The following is an 8,228-nucleotide window of genomic DNA, read 5'->3' as shown; positions in this document are numbered from 1 at the left end:
TAAATCTGCCCCTCAAGGGTATATTTATTAAGCTTGGTGAAGTGATTAAGTTTCTGTTTTTTATCAGCAGCCAATCATCTCCAACCTGTGATTTTTCAAACTAAGCCTGTAACTTCACAGTTAGGAGCTGATTGGTCGGTGATAAAAATCAGACAATTTATCACTTCACCGAGCTTAATAAATCTGCCCCTCAGACTCCTTTAGTTGGTGATTCCAGTTTAGCCAATCAGGCAGACTTGCCATATCACTATGTTAGTTCATGCAATTGCTGGATGAGTAGGATAATTATTATTGTCTTTTATTTTTATTTAGTTATATTTTGATCGCAGAAATTCATTTTCAATTGATCCCCTCACTGCATATGTTGTATGTTTTACAGGGGCTATAACTTATATTTGAGGTTAGGTTGTGATAAGCAGTGGTACTAAGAGGGGGAGAGTGTTTTACTTATGCCCGGGAATGTGGAAGAGACCAGTGGTGTCCCGGGTTCTGCTGCCCTTTACCACCTTTTCCATTGCAGAGAGAGCTGCACTTCATGCAGAGAGACTTAGCTACTGCTGCAGCAGCTTCTCTTCCATGTCCAGAAAAGGCAACAGGGTAGCGCCTAAGTCCCATTCACTAAAGGGTCCTTTCCCATCATGTACTGGGTCCACGTCATCTTCCATTGGGAATAGTAACCTACTGCAAGGGCACAAAGCAGCCTACAACAAACTCAGATTGAATAAAATCTAAATGCTGTAGGGGCATAAAAAATTTTTTCCACCCACACTGGGTCCTCTCCATGAAGGAAATGTAGATTCTACCAAGGTAGTCAGTCCTCTCTCTCCCTGTGCGGGGGTGGTGACTACATCCACACATGACACACCACCCACTGGATCAGGCATAAGCACCCCTCTGTGCAGCTTCGCGGTGGCAAGTAATATCCAGTTCTTTTTTATATTTTAAGGAGAAGCTTAAACCATACCTTGCCCATTAGCCACGACCTCACCCTGTACCGGAACCCAGCAAAGATATTGGCACACCTGGTGATTAGAGAAGATCATTGATTTATATACTCTCCGTAATCCCATAGAAAGGCTTTGCAGTTAGACTTACCGATATTTGCACAAAAGTGCTGTTGACAGGCATCAATGGTTTTTGCTCACTGATACACAAGATGTACAATTTATGAATGTGATTAACAGATCTTATATAAACTATGTTTTACCAAACTAGTATTTTTTAAGTAAATCTAACAATTTGGCATGATTAGGGTTATGTGCCTTACTCTGTCTAGTCACTAACCTAGCCTCAAACTAGTAAGAATGTCTTATATTTAACACTTCCATTGTACAGTATGTCCCTTCTTTCAGTGCCTGCCATTCTGAGCTCTGCCTCTAGCCAGAACTTAACCTGCCTGTCTTTATCAGCTAAACCGTACACATCCAGTACCTGCTGAAATTCATTCAATGTGATTCATCCACTGCCTCTGAGTCTGATGTTCTCCTAAATCTGGTCAAGGCTCTGCCCTCTTTATGTCAACCTTGGGTATGTTGACAATTTCAAGGTGTCGACCTAGTCACTGTCAACCTTTAGTGGTCAACCTAGTGACTGTCAACCTAGACATTGTCTACCATTTATACCATAACCTGGGAATTGGGATGGATCCGAATGATGCAGAGATGTGCTACTGTCTGCGAGGCAGGGATGTGCTCAGTAGTGTATCTATAATGTTCCCGGGGGCCCACACTTACCCCTCCAGAGTCCTCCAGCAGCAGCACTGCCAAAATCAAAGAAAAAATGGAACTGTGGCCATTTTTCCAGCGATCTGCGCATGCGCAGTAGGATCTGAGCACTCTAATGCTCCAACCCTACTACACAGCGCTTCCTCCGGTAGAGAAGAGGGGGCACGGCTGGAGGAGGCTTTACACGGGCCTCCTCCTCTCTTAAGATGTCCCTGGATGTGCTGCTGTACGCGAGGCAGTGATGTGTTGCAATCAGTGAGGCAGGACTCCCCGGGCCTGAACTCAGAAGTACTTCTATCACAAAGGACAGCTCTTATCATGAATGCTGTCCTTCTGTAATTTATTGATGCCAGTTTGCATCTGATAAATGGTGGGCTGTATCGCATCAAGGATGCAATGTAAAGGTCTTGGTCGCAGGACAGAAAACAGAGAGTTGTAGTAAATGTAGTGCAGTCACAGGAGGGAAAGGTTACAAGTAAAGTACCCCAAGGATCTGTGCTTGGATCAGTGCTTTTTAATATATTTATTGGTGATATTACAAATGGAATTGAGGGTAAAATGTGCCTTTTGCAGATGACACAAATGTATGCAACAGGGTAGACACATTAGGAGGGGTAAAAAAAAATGATTGATGATCTAGGTAGATTAGAGCAGCGGTTCTCAAATTGTGGGTCCAGACCCCAAAGTGGGTCCCGACCTTCTCAGCATGGGGTCGCGGCCCCATGTTGCTGACCATCAAGCTGATGATCTTTCTAATCTCAGTCAAAGAAACGGGTCTGATAGATCTGTTGCATTGTCTGTAAGTTTAGACTCCTCCCATCAGTTTGTGCCCCACAATGCTGCCATGCATGTGCTGTCTGCTGACTACACATGTGATGTGTTGACCTTCTGCAGTCACTTGCTGGGTTCCCGTAATTATTTTTATTGTCTGATGGGGTCCCAGAGCAAAATAGTTTGAGGACCCCTGGATTAGAGGAATGGTCAAGAGCATGGCAACTACAGATTAATGCCAAAAAATGCTAGATCATGCACTAAATCAAATATCCAAAGACTAAATAAAGCATAAATGGCACTATAATGAGGAGGAGAGGGATCTTGATGTTACTATTTCTGGTGACTTAAAGGCAGGTAGGCAATGTAACAAAGCAATGAAGAAGGCAAGTCAGATGCTTGGTTGCATAGGGAGAGGCATCAGCAGTAAAAAGAAAGAAGAAATAATGCCACTGTATAGGTCATTGGTACAACCTGTGTTCAGTTCTGGAGGCCATATTTCCAGAAGGATATAAATACATTAGAGACTGTACAAAGAAGGGCAACTAAAATGGTGCATGGCCTACATCACAAAACGTACCAGGAAAGACTAAAAAATCTTAATATGTATAGGTTACAGCAGAGAAGGGAAAGGGGGGACAAGATAGAAAATTTCAAATATATCAAGGGTTTTAACAAGGTACAGGTGGAAGACATTCTTCACAGGAAGAGGAGCAACAGAACACGAGGACATGCACTGAAACTAGAGGGAGGAAGATTCAGGGGAAATGTGAGGATAAATTACTTCACAGAAAGAGTAGTGGATAAGTGGAATAGCCTCCCATCAGAGGTGGTAGAGTTAAATACAGTAGAGCAATTTAAACATGCTTGGGATAGGCAAGCATGTTTAAATAGATTGTAAGCTTGCAGCAGGACCTCCAACCTCTATGTCTGTCTGTTTTACCCAGTTTGATCTTTCAGTGTTGTCAACATTTGTGAAGCGTAATGGAATCTGCTGCGCTATATAAGAAACTGTAAATAAATAAATAGGCATATTGATATCCTTACAAAAAAATAAGGATCATATATGGTTTGAGGTAACATGTTTAAAAAAGGGGCAGACTAGATGGGCCAAGTGGTTCTTATCTGCTGTCAAATTCTATTTCTATGTTTACATCCCACCCAACGTGACGGGTGGAAGTAGTTCAAGTGTGCATGATTGTGAAATAATGTATGAACATGTGTCCTTTTCTTTTCAATCACATTAAAGAGCATTCAGTCATCATACCACATGGCTCTTATGCCTATACTGCTGCATCCAGTCTGCGCAGCCATACTCAGTCCCCGGTTATTGTGTATAGGCTGCGAATGTTTAAGCAATTTTTTCATTCATGGGTGGCAGCTTCACTTGCTAGCATTAGCAATTTCATAGCCAAGAAAAATTGGCCCATAAAGGCATTCCGTGTTAGGACTTGGGACCCATCCCCAAGATATCTGATTATGGTATGGAAATATTTGAAAAGACAGAAAAATCCCACATTCAAAATCCTTCTGGTCCCAAGCATTTTGGGTATGGGAGACTCAACCTGTAGTATAGCCCACCAAAATCAGGAATTCAGTTGACACAGATTTGAAAAAGCAAACAAAACAACAAACTTTTTTTTTTTTTTACTGTAATAACTATAAATTATTTCATTTCATATTTTATTTGATTAAATACATCAATTGGTGTTCAGTGAAATTATAATTTAAAGATATGTAAATCTTGTGCAATACAGGAATAGCATGCTGTATAGTTTTAATAAACCAAATTAGTTGCTTATCTGTGATTATAAATCTGCAATCTTCTGAAGCGTGTGGCTTCCTCTCCCTGTGACAGACTATAAATATGGATGAAGGAATACCTGGGGCCATATTCGCTTACATGTGCATGATCATTTGTGATAAGATATAAGACTTCGGGTTATGATGTTACCAATACGGTCTCTAGAGAAGAGTGACAAAGATAACTGAGATTATATAACATTTACAGGGACATAAACTAGATTGCTGTGATTATATGTGTGTCTAGAAATACATCTTTGTGCTGGCATATATACTGTATATGTACAAAGTTAATAAATAAGGGTTAGAATGCTTTTAAGTTGGGGGGCAGGATATCATTTTGGTGCCCCTAAATTTGTGAACGCCCCCTTAATTTGTGAACGTTTGTATTGTGTGAAATATGGTTAGAATTGTATGAAAAATGCCCTGTATTGCAACTTGAGATATAGGTGAAATGTGTTAAATATAGAGCATATGATTTGGAAGGGGGTGTGTATTGTTTTGTTTAATTAAAAAGCGGTTACAGAGTAAGATGTACATTGATAGTGTGGAGGGTACAGTGACATTTATGGGTGTGTGGGGGGTGTCTGTGCGTGTTGTTTAGGTGTGTGTTTGTGGGGGCAATAGTATAGTAGGGTGTTTTTGAGTCAGCGGCGGAGGTCACGACACAGGAAAACAGGAGGCTGGGTAGTGATAGGGGTGTGTGGGCATAAGGGGGACTAAAGAGGAGGTTGGGGGACACTGTGCAGCTTCTGCCAGTGGGTGAGGGTCCAGCCTGGCAGCACAGGAGTACAGGACGGTGCCCCTGAGTCAGTGTCTCCTCCTACTGGGTGGGAGTTAGGGTGCATGAGAGCAGGAGGCTGGGCGATAAAGCATGATAGGGGAATGTGGGCAACACAGGGTGAGCGGGTCCCCACTGGCGGAAGTTACGGGGCAGGAGAACAGGAGGCAGGGCAGTGATAGAGGTGTGTGGGCATGAGGGGTAGTAAAGGTTTTTTGGTGTTGCTGAGTAGGGATAGGCATTGGTGCAGACGCCATCGATGGTTGGCATTGATGGCGATTTTGCACCCTGCCATCGATAGTAGTAACATATTACTTGGATAACCATCGATTGTTGTAGCTATCGATAGTCATCCATTATATCTGACTGAATAGGCCGTGGGTCAATCAGAACTTGGTGGCGGGACTTCTGGGTGTGGGGGGCGGAGCCATGCTCCGTGTCCCGGCACCTTAAAAAATTTAAAACTTGATCGGTTCTGCTTTGCCATCGATGTAGGGAAACCATCTGATCCTCCCACATCGATGGCAAAAGTATTCAACATCGGCCATAAACCATCGATTATTTGAAATCATTGATGGTCGATGGGCATCCCTAGAACTGGAGGAGGGTGGGGGACAGTATGCAGCTCCCGGCAGTGGGTGAGCGTCTCCTCCCTGTCACAAACCGTGGGTCTCAGCCCCGTCTGAGACCACGTCCATTACCTTCCCGGTGGTCAGTGTTGAGAGTAAGGCCTCTGGTCGCTGTCAGTGTCTGGCAGGATGTCCCATGTGTGGCTGGTGCTGACCCGTGTAATCGACATGCCGGCACGCTGGACTCTGCGCGTCATGGGCGCCGCCATGACACTTGCGCTCAGCTGACCAGAGGATCCAATCCCGCTGTTCAGCCAGGGTAACCTCTGACCCACACACCTGCATACCTCTCAGGTGTGCTCACTCTTTCCCTGTACTGATTGGTGCTGCTGCAGCTAGCCAATCAGTACTCAGCGAGGGGGATATATTCCGGCCTCTAACTTTCAGTCATCGCCTTGAATTTGTGTTCATCTGACCTCAGTACCTCCTGTGTTCAGCTGTTTCCAAAGGCTCCTGGTTATCCGGTCTCCCCGTGTACCTCTCGCAGATTCTGCCGTTACTACCTGGTTTGTCATCTCCAGAAGACTCCTGCCATTCCACTCTGCAGTCGAGTAATTACTCCTGTTTCCATCCTCACCTGGCATACCATCTCCAGAAGCCTCCTGCAATTACCACCGTGCAGTTGAGTGATCCCATCGACCCTGCTGTCGACATCAGTGTTGACACTTTCACACTGAGCCTCCCAGAGACTATTCCACCTACCCGTGTCTCCAGTATCATTACTACTCACAGCCTACGTCCAGAGGGCCAGGGCAGAGGGCCGCGACCTGCCTGTCAGACGCAGCGAAGTCCATATCCCCTTGCGGGGGTCCCTGGTGAATACCGCTGGCAGGTTAGACTCCGCGCTTCTGTTTACGGTCTCCGCCAACACTATGGTACGCAAGGCCTTGCCTCTGTGCATGTCATTCATCAGGCCTCCAGCCTTCCGATACACAGCGCCCTCCACTGGTCCACCACGGTCAGGGCCGGGAACACAACAGACCCCAGACCTGACACTCCCACTGGGAGGGAGTGAGCAGGCAGGAGGCTGTATAATAGTGGTATGTGGGCAAGACATTGATAAAAGTTGTGGAGCTGGTGCAGAGGACTGTGGGGTCACTTCTGGCAGTAGGGGAACCTGCAGCGCGGCAGCCAGGGCCAGATTTCCCACCTGGGGCAGCACCTGCTTGAGGCGGTACAGGATCCCCCATTGTCACGGGGGTACGTGAAATGCGGGAGCGGGGTTGTGGGGGTCCGCTGGGGGGAGGAATTGCCGGAAGGGGTCAGGGGGGTCTGCAAATTGCGGGAGAGGGGGAGTGTGCGGGGATCCACGATTAGCGGGAGGGGGCGGGGGTCTGCAAATCATCGGAGGTGGCACTGGGGGGGGAGCTTGAATCTCGGGAAGGGGGGTCCGCAAATTGCGGGAGTAGGGTTGTCGGGGTCAGTGAATTGCGGGAGGGGGGGTTGTGGAGGTCCCTCAATCGCGGGAGGGGCGCGGGGGGGGGTGCCATGAATCAAGGGAGGGGGGGCGCAGGGGGGGAGGGGTCGCGGGGGCCCCGCGAATCGCGGGAGGGGGGGGTGTGGTGCTGGCAGAGGGGGGGGGGGCAGGATTAATGGTGGATGGTGGCTGTGGAGTAATGGTGGATGGTGGGCGTGTACTGTAGCCCTGGCTGGGCGGGGGGAGGTGATGTCAAGGGGGTGGAACGTTATAAACATGAAAACGTTATACACACTGAGCGGGAACGTTAGCTATACGGGGATGAGTGACAGATCTGGCTAAATATATAAGAGATTCGAGGCTTAAAGTTTTCTTGGGCTTATTTCGGGATTTAGACACTTTTTCTTAAACAGGTTTCTTGGGAAACAAAGACATCTGGTTGGCCTTCCTGATTTCAAGCTGTTTTTTATTGACCTTAAAGTATCTATAAGTACAGATGCTTTTCACCTGCTATGCCTTTCACCACCAGAGTTGGGCGATTCTTAACATTGTCTGGGCATTCAAGGACTAGCAGCAGATCCTACCAATACCCAAGTGAACCAGTGCAATTCTGAGTATGATCCTGTTGCTCCACATAGAATAACAGCATTATGCTGCTTTCAGACCGCAAAATGGCTTTGACCCTGTATTTTAAAACGTTTAAAAAAACGAGTCTGCCAGGTAACAACCCCTTTTACACTGCATCTATTAAACTGTATATTTCCAATTAAATGCCGTTTCTTGTACATAATCTCGTTTCAGTGTGTAGTGTAGGGAACCCATGCAGGAGCGTATGTATATGGGGTTCCCCACCCCCTGCAGGGGAAGACCTGTGGGACAGAGCAGACACTGCTACACTCCGGGTCAGCGCAGCACTTGCTTTTGGAGAACCTGTGGTCCTGGGCTGTGCTGCTGGGGGATAGATGGGACAGGAGCAGCAAGAGGTAGGTTTCCCCGGCGGCTCCTTAGTCTAAGGCCGGACCAGAATCACGCCTCTGCAGCCTGCGTGCTCAGCCACTCCCTGAGCCGCAGGCTGCATTAACTAAAACCATTGGACAGCTGAG

The sequence above is a fragment of the Crinia signifera genome, chromosome 2 (assembly GCF_055691185.1).
Source record: "Crinia signifera chromosome 2, ASM5569118v1, whole genome shotgun sequence".
NCBI lineage: Eukaryota > Metazoa > Chordata > Amphibia > Anura > Myobatrachidae > Crinia > Crinia signifera.
The sequence above is the reverse complement of the archived record's forward strand: the minus strand, read 5'-3'. Positions refer to the sequence as shown.